Source organism: Camellia sinensis, chromosome 5 (assembly GCF_055761805.1).
Source record: "Camellia sinensis isolate YWXY chromosome 5, ASM5576180v1, whole genome shotgun sequence".
Taxonomy (NCBI): domain Eukaryota; kingdom Viridiplantae; phylum Streptophyta; class Magnoliopsida; order Ericales; family Theaceae; genus Camellia; species Camellia sinensis.
Genome location: NC_138965.1, coordinates 137,407,313 through 137,420,542, shown reverse-complemented (window position 1 = coordinate 137,420,542; position 13,230 = coordinate 137,407,313). Strand labels below are relative to the sequence as shown.

Sequence of the window (13,230 nt, the reverse complement as noted above, 5' to 3'; positions counted from 1 at the left end):
TTCTTGAAGCTGCCTTGCTGAACTTTGCTTCTGTGATCTTCATCTTATACTTAAAATGATTCAAGTAACATGTAATTTCTTGTTTTTCTTTTTTTGGGTTGTGAAAGCTTGAAATTCATAACACTTAAATTTTATCTTATAGTTTCATCTTATACTTAATTTATATTGGTAGCACCCAATAAAGATTCTTGAAGCTGCCTTGCTAATCTTTGCTTCTGTGATCTTCATCTTATACCTAATTTGTACTGATAGTGCCCGATAACGGTTTGGAGTTTTGCTGACTAATATTTTTTTAGTTGCCAAAATATAATTTTCTATGATCAAATTGAAATTCAGTCGGCAAAAGTCGAAGAGGGAAGACAAAAAAAAAAGTAGGAATGAAAAAATGTTTAGCGACTAAAATATGTTGGTCACAGATAATAACATTTGCCGACTAAAAATTAATTTTGTGGCCAAAGGCGTGAAAACTTAGAGGGAAACGATTTAATTGTCCCCGCATGTTCTCTGTTTAAACCAATCAGATTGTTCTCTCTCATACAGATTCTCCTTCACCACCAAACCTCACCCCGTCTCACCTCACTATGTGACTTAGGGCTTAAAAACATGTTCGTCTCTATCTCACTCTGTGACTTTCTCAGTTTGCGACTGTCGCTGTCTCTCGCATCTGCCTTCCTCCGATTCTCTCTCTCGTATCTGCCTAGCTTCGACTCTCTCTCTCTCTCTCTCTCTCTCTCTCTTTTGTCTTCATCGCCGTTGGTACAGGAGCACCATCGGCGTCGACGCCTGTCACACATGAGGGCCATCGCAAACCAACAGCCTATATCATCTTATCTCGTAGTCACGATCCATCATTGGGGCACTAGCCAAGATATGTCCTCTCGGTTTCTCTCTCTCTCTGTGTGTGTATATATATATATATGTATCTCTATATCTCTATCTTTGTTCCCCTAATTTCGGCCTCTAGGGTTTTTTTCTTCTTTCATCCACATACCTTCTTCACGCAAACCTACCCCTAAATCAACCCAGCCACCGCCATTCATGTAGTGGGCAAATGGTTTCCTTCACTTTTCCTGTCTTTACCTCAATATTTGCGAAATCCATTCTTGAAACCCCTCCTCAAACCTTCCTTTCCTAAACAATTGAAAGCACCAAGTATTTATTTTAAATGTGGTATAAAAAACATGATCTGAGATAAAACATTTTGATTTTATTGCCTTGTATTTGTATGAAGTTGGGTTTGCTCTGAAACTGTGTAACAAAGCTGATGCTAACATTTAGAGCCCTTAGTTTTGCTTATTGTAACTGTGTAACATTCAGCCACTATAGAGTTCAATAATCTAGATTTTGACAATATGAGTCTAAATAATTTGGAATTTGACTGTATGCTAGCATCTATTAACTGTTGACACTGTTACCTTTATCTTCAAATGGAACTTGGATTTTAAACTGTATGAAGAAGTTGTGGGAACAGATGGTATGTAAATGAGAGAGCCTCCGAACCACTTAAGGGATGTTTCTGGGTTTGAATTTGCACTTGGGGCTTTGGGTTCTTTGCTATCTTATGTACAACTACTTGCTGATGAGAGCAATTATGGAAGTTATAGTATTTGACAGTACAATTATGGAAGTTCTTTGCTATCCTACGTGAGGTTAGATTCTGTTGCCATGAGGGCTCTAAATTTCCATAACATACTTAAAAAAGGCACTTATATACGGTTCCCGTGAGGGAAACACAGATTAAACAACTCGCCTCTCTCTCTCTCTCTCTCTCTCTCAAATTCTCTAAAACTGTTTGTGTGTGTGTGGGTGTGGGTGATTTGAGGAGGGTGATTTGGTTGGTTGGAAGAAAATGGAAGCAGCGATGAGATTGATGAGAAGAATTCCTCCGAAGCACATAGAGACTGCTCTCTATGCTCTCCTTAGCCTCTTGCTTGACCACTCCTCTCATCTCCTTTCCCAAGTCGATCAACCTCTTCAGGTCCTTATTTCTTATGTCATTTCTTTGTTTTTTACTTCGATTCGATTTTTTTTGTTTTCTTGCGATTTGTGTGTGTAAACACGACGGTTACTTTTCAATTTGCCTTCCTTCTGTATCTTAGATTGCATTCCATTAACAAGATTTGTGGATCTTAGATTTGTCAAAAATTGATTTTTTACTGCTAATTTCTGAAAATGATATCTTCTCTCTCTCATATAATTGGGAAAGTTTCTTTCAAAGTGGCAAGGACAGGTATTGTGTGATGTGGATTGTGGAAATGAGTTCATCTTATGTGAATACAACAGAGATGCTGACTCCTATAGATAAAAATGCTCACCTCCTGAATACCTGTAATCAAAATTATCACTTTTATAGCATGTTAACCTTAATTTTCCCAAATGGTGTTAGTTTCCTAATAATCAGAGTCAACAATTAAGCTAAGCACTTGTCTTATAAACAACTTAACATTGCTTGCTTTGTTCCATCTATTTCTGTTTTGGAAACAGGGCTGTGAACTTTCCCAAGTAAAAAAAGGAAAAAAAAAGAAAAAGAAAAAGAAAAAAAAAAGAGAGAAGAAAGTAATGAAACATTCTAACAGTAACTACCTAAATCTTGTAGGGTTCTTGTACTGCATCCGTTTCAACGCACCAATACTCAACAGATATGTGCTTAGTTTTTTGATTGGCCTCCTGAGAAAATAGGTTTTGTAATTCACAATCTTAATTATGTATTCTAGAGTAACTTGCAAGCATGCACATGCTCACATCATTTAGATTCATGAGCTTTTTCGAGTTAGGTATTTGTACTTCTATCATCTAGTTGGTTCACTGGTCCATTTACAAGACAATATCAATTAGCACCTTATTGGGTTGTTCCTCAGCTTATAGATTTTTGTTACAGCATGGGCAACCAGTATTGGAACCTTTCTTTCGGAGTTTTAGTAACACTGTTAGCTGATCATAACTATTGTTTTCACATTTTTCTGTTGATCAAGATGAGAAGGAATGGCTAGGGTACCAAGAGAATTTTATTTATCATTTTGTGGTTGAAATTGGGATTTTTTTTTCTCTAATGTTCAAAATTCAGAATTTTGAAATGGTCAAATAGCGTTCGACTACTATTATTCAAAAACCTGAAATTGCGGAGAGGAAGTATTATATTTTTTAATTAGTGAGAATCACAAAGGAAAAAAAAGAGTTGCTCCTCATGCAATTAAGAGGGAGGCTTGATCTGTCTATTTTCATATTTATCTTGTTTGGTATTTGTGTTTCAGATGAGTATATCCTACCTAAGATTGCTGAAAGAGACCTACGGCGGTTTGCTAATTTGCGTTTTACTTCATCAAAACTAGGACTTAGGCTTCCATTGGACAAGTTACTGTTTGATAGTTTTTTCTTTTTTTATCCTACAATTTTACTCAATTGTATGGCGTATTGAACTTCAATCTCTTCTGAAATAATCAATTGACTCACTCCCAGAAGGCGAACTTCTATTGCTGCTATATTTGGGAGTCAATATTACTAGGCTTGCTTGGACATTTTAGGAAATTGGAATTTATTTTATTATTTTCTTTCTCAATAGGATTTGAGACAAAAGTATATATATATTTAATGGAGCCAGTACAACGTTCCTCTCACTATGAAAGCTAGTTGTACCATCCATCTATGGAGCAATTGATAAACTTTCTGATGTTTGGCGATTTTGATAGAATACACGATAGATCCTTTCTTGGCCATCAAAATCATTACAATATGTACCAACTACGTCCTGGAGTGAGTTTGCTCTAATGGCACTTGTGTAATCCATGGAGCAGCATTCAACCCCATAAACAATTAGGGGCAAAATTAGAGCCATCAACATCATTATTACAAAAAAACCCAAGGATGTCTTTTCATGCTTGGATAAATTGAGTTCATAACTAAATGGCTTCATAAAGTGCCCGGCATGTGTAATATGAATAATTGGTAAATTTTGATTTTATGTACTTGTATACTTTCATCTTTGTACTCCATGGTATCAAAATATCGGCAAATAATTCATTTGGGGTTCTATCATGTTACTCTACTAACCATGATTTTGTTATTTCAATACTTGGCACCGACTGACAACTATTTTTTTAGTACAGATGCCTGTCAAGTGTCCTGTATCTGGAATCATCAAGCAGAGAAAAATTCAAGGACAAGATTGCTTGGAGGTTTCCTAGGAAGAAATGCATGGGTGGGCTTAACACCTCAATAGTTCCAGCTGATCTCATTGAGAGGTAATGATCATCACTATTGGTATTGTCATAGTTGTTGTACTAGACTACTAGTAAAATAGTAACAATTAATTGATTGCATTTCCATCTATTTCTTTGATGGAACAATTAATAGTAACCATCACTATGGGCTTAACACCTCAATTGTTTTTTTTTCTGTTTTGGCCATGAAAGCACTTTCTAAGACATTAGAAGTATGCTAAGCACAGGGTTGATGAGCCCATTTGATCTGAAGCTTTTTTACTCTTGACCTTTTGAATATGATTATCAGATAGCTGATAAATTCATTGAGATTAGGTAACCAAGAATGGAACTAACTAAAAAATAGGTCATGTCCCATGCAAAAGACTCTTGTCATGTCAATGCAAGGTATGGGAAGGTCAAAAGTACACAACCTTACCCTTGCTGTGAAAATATTATTTATGTGCTTCGAACCCTTGACAAGCAGGTCACAATAGGCTATTCCAACCCTCTAAGGTGGAAACAAATTAAAATTAAATGACAGAGAGAATTCTTTTGTATGCAATTTATGATGATTTATGTATAAAAATTCTATTTGTCAATTATTTTTCTTATGCAATTTAGTTGTTAAGGCAACAGCTTGGTGGTCCTATATCAGATGATTCAAACAATGACAGTACTGAAGTTACTTTGGCCTAAGCATAGCTACCAAATCAATCTCATGAGAGTCATTTAACTGAAGAAGTTCTCATTCTTTCATATAATAATTGGACAATGTCTGGTATAAACAAGAAATAAAGAACACTAAATTCTTTCATAAAATCCTTGAATTATCTCAATGAACATCACCTTCAAAGAGTGTATTAACAAGAGATATTGTGTATAGAGAGATGGGGGGAACGGGGTGTCTAACCTGGATCTGCATCATTTTGACAGATTCCTTTCCACTTTGAAGGAATTGGTCCCATTTCTTCATCACTAAAACTCGTTGATTCAGGCCACACAACTGGCTTGATCACATCAATGAAGGGTGAGTGCACAGAAACTCAAAGATCATAGCAATAGAAAATTAAAAATGGTGCCTTACCGATCTGATCACAAATGTCAAAATATCATTTAAGACATGATCTGATCATATTTGCCTTACCAAAAATGGGTCGTAGGTGTGATTTTGAAAATATACCATTCATTTTTTCAAAGACAAATGTGATTCAATCATATGGCTACCAATATATGATCATCGTGATTTTTTGCATAAATACTTTGCTCAATAGGCCCCATAAGATGAATAATTTGGATCACCAAGATGAGCTCCAAGATGGGTCTATTAAGACCTAACAAAACCTCTCTAATGCATGCATGTATGTGCCTTTTTGAATTCATAGAATAGCTTTTGCTGATGGTCAAACATGGCTTGGTGACAGGACAAGTTGTATTAAATGACGCTTTGTCATATATATGAAACATCAATGAGATTGGGAAATATGAAAATTCAATACCAGAGCATAGTTAATTCACCAGAGTTCATTAACACTATATGTTATCTAGGATGAGCATAAAGCTTACATGAAAGTCAACTTTCCAGTTATTAAACAACTATAGGAAGAGTAATGCAGATCTACAACAATTTCTAAGCAAGAAAATTGAAGAAAAAATTAGAAAATTTAAACTATTATTATGCACTAAAACATATCTAGGATCTAAGTTGACTTGGAAAAATGAACTCAAATTTGATAGTAAGATTTTTGATCATATTGAAATTCAAATTAAGAGTGGGGAGAGAGTGGCAACCAGTATCAACGTTGGCTATGATAGTATCCTCGCCGAATCACGCCTTCTTTCAAATTGAGCTGGAATGTATGACATCATTATCCTCAAGGCCGGTTGTGTGTAATTTTGTTCCCATGTTCAAGAACATTGAGATTACCTTAGGATGCTCTGCATTTCATGGGAATTATCACCATGATTATTACATGAAAAGGAGTTAGCGGCACTGTTTGGTGCAACTTCTAAGAATGTCAAGAAAAAACAAGTATATTATCACCATGATTAGTACAAGATTAATATATTTATTATTTAAAAAAACAATTATAATTTAAAAACAAGTATATTATATTATTTTACACTTGCTGCTGTTGTTTTGTTTAGGATCCTTGGCGAGCAAGTGCAAATTGCTCGTGAAAATAGCACTAATGTCATGCTGTACAAAATTGCTTTGTCCATTATTTAGGTAAGTTCAGCTTTACAAGTTTTACTTAAATTATATACCTTATTCAATGGGAGGCCATGTTCTATTTTTAATTGTGGGCAGTTATTTCATTAGTCTTCTTTTTGCATAATGTATAGAGCAATAGTATCTTTTATAGTAATCTAATCACAAAAAATTAGGACGCTGAGAGGGAACTTTCTTCATATGGAGTCACCACCCTATTTGAATGTCAACTTAGTGTTACAAAATTAGTGTCAACTTGGGGGCACTTAAGTGAGAAAATTAGTGGCCCTTTCCTTGTAAGTGTTGCTGATTGGTTAATGCCAACATCCATCCTTTTGTCAGAAATAAAAGAAGTCTAAGCTTATTTAAATGGTGGGTCAAACTATCATATGTCTAGTTAATGCAATGCATATTGTGTAACAGAAAGATTTATGGCCTTAGTAGTGGTGGGTAGACTTCTCAAGAAGTTAGAGGTCTCATTCTCAGATGTTTTTTTTCTTTATCACAAAATTAACTTGCATGACATGACAGGGGAATGCCTTTTTTGTATTCAGTAACGATAGAATTTTCTTCTTGCAAATTTGAGATTCTTACATAATGTAAACATGATGGTTGGTTTGATGTCAAGTAATAGTGTGGTATGGCAAGGAACATGTTTGCATGTTCTGAATAATCATATAGTATTGGACAATCTACTAGAAGCATCCAAAAAAAGATTTAGTTTTGTAGTGACTAATTCTTAAATCCCATCTATGTGGTCTTTTGGGGAGGTGCTCCATCCCTCCAGTTTGAAAGTAAAATTTTAAGTGTTTTACCACATTTTAGACAAACAAGGTTTAATGATTGCTCAATTCTTGACATTCTTTTTCTTTTTTCTTTGGTGCAGATGGATGAACTCGTGCACAAAGTTAAATTGTACAAGACTAATTGGCGCTATAAGCATTTTTGGAAGTATTATATATTTTTGGATAGATGTGTATGGAATATATTTCGATAGACTAGTAGTTATATTTTTTGATGGGTGTATATGGAAATATTTGGATAGACTAGTTGTATTTTTTGATAGATGTGCATGGATAAAAGTTTAAATTGAAAGAATATGTACTTTGGAATTACTTGTGGATGAAAACTTATAATAGTTGCTGATTTTTATTAAACAGGTTAAAGATTTGATGATTTATGTATTTCGTTGAATGTTCATGATTTAGATACTTTGTTGGTATGAATGATTCTTTTTAATTACAGATTAGATTGAATGGATTGGATGAAATATTTGTCTTCAATTACAAGTTTATTTTGTTGGATGTTGGCGACCAAATTGTGGTTTTGCTGACCAAAATGTTGGTAGGCAAAGTGGTACATTTGGCAACTAAATAATTAGTCGGTAAAATTGTTAATTTTGGCAACCAAAGAGTTTGGTTGCGAATAGGTCTATTGCCGACTAAAATTTTAGTCGTGAAAACATTACTTTTGGCGACTAACATGTTTGGTCGTGGAATGTGACTTTTTGGCGACTAATCTATTGGTCGTGGATTGTGACTTTTAGCGACTAACATGTTTGGTCATGGAATGTGACAATTGGCGACTAACATGTTTGGTCGTGAAATGTGACAATTGGTGACTAACATGTTTGGTGACTAACATGTTTGGTCGGGAAAATGTCACTTTTCGCGACTAAAGTGTTTTAGCGACTAAATAGATTAGTCACAGTAATGATATATTTAGCGACCAAAAATTTAGTCAGCAAATCCAACTTTTTCCCGACAAACAAAAGTTTTGGTCGCTAATTACTTTTGCCGACCCTTAATTGGCGACCAAAGTGGTGACCAAAAAAATTGGTCGCAAATAACTTTTGCCGACTAAAAATGGACTTTTGCTGATCAAATTTGTTGGTCGTGGAAATGGGCCACAATTGCCGACCAAACTATTTGGTTGTTGAATGTGCGAATTGGCAACTAACATGTTTGGTCGGGAAAATATGACTTTTCGCGACTAAAGTGTTTTAGCTACTAAATGGATTAGTCGCAGTAATTGTATATTTAGCGACTAAAATTTTAGTCGGCAAATATAACTTTTTCGCGACTAAAACTAATTACTTTACGTGACCCTCAATTGGCGACCAAAGTGGCGACCAAAAAAATTAGTTGCGGATAACTTTTGCCGACTAAAAATGGACTTTTATCGACTAAATTTTTAGTTGGCAAAAGTGCGAATTCTTGTAGTAGCAGAGTGCAGATGGTTGATTCGTCATTCAAATTGTATTAGCAGATTTTGAAATATTTCATTTGTATTCGTCTGCCAAAAGACATGCATCCACCAAAAATTAATCAGGTTGGATTGAATCGGCTTGGTTGAGTGAGTTGGACGGATCCATGATCACCCCTACTTCTCCATGGAGAAATTAAAGTTATGTTTGGTTGAATGATTTGATATGAGAAATTAAAAAAATTCCATTATATTTTTTGTTTGGTTATTATGAAAAATATAAGTGAGTGTTTTTTAGTAAATCTTATTCTTAAGACTTATATTCTATCTAATCCAAATATTTTTTTTATTCTATTAGGTCTTATTTGATGTAACATGATCAAATCACCATTTTAACTTTATCTGGTTATTTCTATTTTAAAATTGGTACACAATTAAAAAATAATAAATGATAATAATCTTTTTTGTTTGGTTATTATGAAAAAATAATAAAAATTCCTTATTACATAGACACTACCAGAAATTGCACTTTTGGCGACTAAATTTTTAGTCACCAAAAGTCAAATTTTAGTTGCCAAAAAGATTTCCCAACTAAATAGTTTGGTCGCTGGCTTGGTCGTGGGAAGATTGTCGAGGAAGTTATTGGTGACTAAAGAATAATTAGTCGCCGAAAGTCCTAAATTGGCGACTAAAAAATTAGTAGCCAAAAGGAAAGGCATTGGCAACCAATTTTTTTTAGTCACCAAAAGTCGGCAATTGGTGACTAAAAATTTAGTCGCCCAAAATTTTCAATAAATGTGCTTTTTCGTTTTAGCGACAAAAATATTTAGTCACTAAAAACGTCGCAATCCTTTTTCGCTACCAACTTTTTAGTCGCTAAAATTATAGTGCTCCTTTTCGGCTACTAATTTTTTAGTCACCAAAAATTTTCATTTTTTTTGGCTACTAACTATTTAGTCGCTAACAAGTTCCCTTCTTATTTTTTGGCTACTAAATGTTTAGTTGCCAAAAACTCTATTTATTAATTTTTTTACAATGCATAAATTAAATATTTTTCATTAATTTCTAAATTATATGCATTTCATTATCAATGCAACTTATAACCTGTACATATACAGAATAATACATCTATCAATTATCATCTAAATCCATATCAATAATACTTATTTCATTATCAACTATCCAAAAACTTTAACTTATAATATCATATTCCAAATATCATATAAATCCACACCAACCAAGTATAATCCATCTAAAGTAAATATTACATACAAAAACATTGAATTTCCAAAATAGAGGGTTGTAGAAAAATAAATGTCTTCCATATACAGAACAAATGCTCTTCGTACACAAAAATAAATATCCACAATAGCCCACGCAAAAGCAATCTGTAAAAAAAATTAACCATTAGAACTTATTCAATAAAATTGATATTTCAAATTATAACAATTATAAAAAGAAAACTGAATACAATCCATCTACTGGAATGAGTTGTTGGCAGTGGGATTTGAGAAATTTTCAGTAATTGATGTAGTTTCTTGTGTACTATCTGTTGTAGTATCAAATGTCTGTTCACTAGAAGATATTGGTGTGGGAACGAAAAATTTTGGATTACCACCACTAGCAGGTTTGGTGGATGGATGGAACTGAAGGTGACCGGAATAAGTTTGTTTAATTCCCAGCCCCTTTGTTGAAAGTGTTAACATACCTGTCAAAACATTGCATGCAAAAATGTTAATAACTTTGATAATTAAAAGGAACCAATTTTTTGTTTTTAAAAATCATGCAAGGGCCACAGATTGAGATACTTATAGAGTTATGTAGCCCACTCTACCATCAATCCTATCCACCCAGAATGGAAGGAAACATATCCTAGGCATTTTCTCTTCTCAACAAATAACCCTTCAAACATGATGAAAATTTCATTCGGTTCACAATTTTGCCAAACTAACATGCACAATAAGAACCTTTCTGAAACAATGTACTTCTCAACAACCAAAAAACTACACAATCTACTTTGCAACAACCAAAAAACTATATAGTTCATAATTGGCCAAAGACTAAACTAACATATAAATCTTGGGCCAAGTCAAAAAAATGGCAGGCTTGATTTCGGAGTTTTGTGACAGGCCCCTAAGAATATAGTTGATAATTGGCCAAAAAGACAATATTGCCAAATCTTATTATAAATGACATAATCAAATTATCCATGCATGTCTTTGAATGGGATGTTTACCGTATATCTTGAAGTTCTGAACATTGTAAGATAATAATAGGCAGCTGGCTACCAAAAAGGCCAAGCATTTGTTGAAATCTATAGGCGAGAGAAATCACATGATGGTCAACATTGATTTATAAAAACTACTAGTTCTCCTCAACTTTGAGAGGGTTTTCAAAGCTTACTAAACTAGATCACAGGTGTAGGTGAGATAATAATTTAATTTTATGACCAACTAATACCACTAATTCACAACAGCAGAAGTATTTGAACTCGAGAGACTTGAACCAATGTATACAAGAAGAAAACCATTTTCCATGCTACACAAAGATGGACATGTGCAGAATTTTATGGTGAAGAAGCTTTATATATTCAAATTGTGAGTTTACATATTATAGACCCAACATAGTATGTTATTTGTTTTCTACAACAACTCTTAATGTTCTATTATTGTGACAACAATAAGTGTCAAGAAGAACACACCTGTTAATAATTTGGAATACCTTTTATCCAGTGGTTATGTTATATAGAATGAATATTCTTACATATTTTTTACAAGATACACATAATATTAGTATGTATTTATCTCTTACTTTCCATTTTCAATGATGTCAATTTGTCAAATTTTGTATTCAGTAAGCTTTTTGGTTATATTAGCAAAATACAGATGTAATTACTCTGGCATGGGTGCAAACTAAACAACAAGTAAAGTGAAGTTTACTTAACATGGAATGCTAGTGAATTGTTAAACAAAAGTATACTTTCACTTAACATCAATAGAATGGCAAGATGAATTGTTAAACAAAAGTATACTTTCACTTAAACATCAATAGAATGGTAAAACAACTACAAAATAATGCATTCTGTTTATGATGCGCACCAATAAACAAGATTACAAAGAAAATTTGGTACTTCAATGCACATTATGTAAAATTGTGAACATGATAAAATTATCACCAAAGTGTGGTTGTTTACCACTTCCAAACTCTCCTGTTGAGGTAACAAAATTTCTTTTTCCCCATTAAACTTCCAGAATTTCTTTTTCTTTCTCCTATTTTATCTCTAATAAATCTTAGGAAAGAAAAAACAACAAATCATCCTATTCTTTCTATTCACAATCAATAACCTATATGACTTTACCATTCTTGTCTACCTTATTAACATAATTTAAATCAATAACAACCACTCAATCAATCTTAACCAAGTAATCTGCATTCTATTATACTACATCCAAATTCAATTCTAATTATGAAAAAACAGAGAATTAATATGCACATGTGTATATGCAATTGTGCATACAATATGTATATACATATGTTATACATACATATATATATATATATATATATATAGAGAGAGAGAGAGAGAGAGAGAGATCACCATCCAAGCAGAAGATTGTTGATGTCCCGACGCTGTAGATCTAGACCCGCTGACCCAACAAGGTGTACTATATATTCATTTGTATTGATTAATTGAAGCACTTCTATACTACTATTTCTAACATATCTAACACCACTCATTTGTTATTGCAACTCAAAGAGCAACATTAATTTATAATCAAGCTCATTTGAAATCAAGAAAATTCAAATCCCAAACCTCATTTGAAATCAAGAACATTAAAAGCCATCTATTTGACCGTTTTTTTAAGGTAAAAAAGTTTGACCCAAATGAATTTTGCAATCTTTTCACAGCAAAATAAATGAATAAAAATGCTTGTAGGTATGTGCATAGAAAATACTAAAAAGAGAAGACCACATAAACAACAACTCAGAGGAAATTTATATAATGGTCTCCAAAATCAGAAATTCATACTAATAAAAATCAAATATTACATTCAAATTTACCAAAAGGAACCCAATACACAGGGCAAAATATATGAAAGAAATAACTAATTAAGAGGAAACAAAATGAAGCACAAAAGAGTGGATAGGGTTTTAGGGATTTCAAGCCATACCTCTTCAATGAGAACTCTTTCGAACAAATAAGCTACTAGAAAAGATAGAGATCTTTAAGAAGCCTTCGAAAGCAAGAGACGAGAGTGAGAGATGATAAAGAGCAAGAGAACGGATAGAGAAATCACAGATGGAGAGAAAGGGAGAGGGAGAAACCATAGATTCGGAGCAAGGGGGAAAAGTTTTGGGGTTTTTAGAGCAGTACCTCTTCGATCCTTGCACAGCCTGCGACTTCGATCTCCATTTGTGGAAGACCAAAGAAGAGAGAGAGAGAGAGAGAACCTGTGATCTGCGGCAATGGCGGTGGTGATCCACGGCGGTGGCGGTGGCGGTGGCCATTGTGATATGAGGCAGTGGTTTGTGGTCATGTGAAGTGGGGTGAGGTTTGGTGTGGTGGAGGAGAATAAATAGAGAACAGTGGCGGGTGTTAACCAAATATATATATAT

General features: G+C 33.8%; 1 long non-coding RNA gene across 1 annotated transcript; it reads left to right on the top strand.

Moving 5' to 3' along the window:
- Positions 1-1,217: 1,217 nt before the first annotated feature.
- LOC114267161 (uncharacterized) lies at positions 1,218-7,592 on the top strand. Its single transcript, XR_014330186.1, has 4 exons — positions 1,218-1,978; positions 4,104-4,238; positions 6,345-6,426; positions 7,295-7,592. It is a non-coding gene; the product is annotated as an uncharacterized LOC114267161 (long non-coding RNA).
- Positions 7,593-13,230: the final 5,638 nt, after the last annotated feature.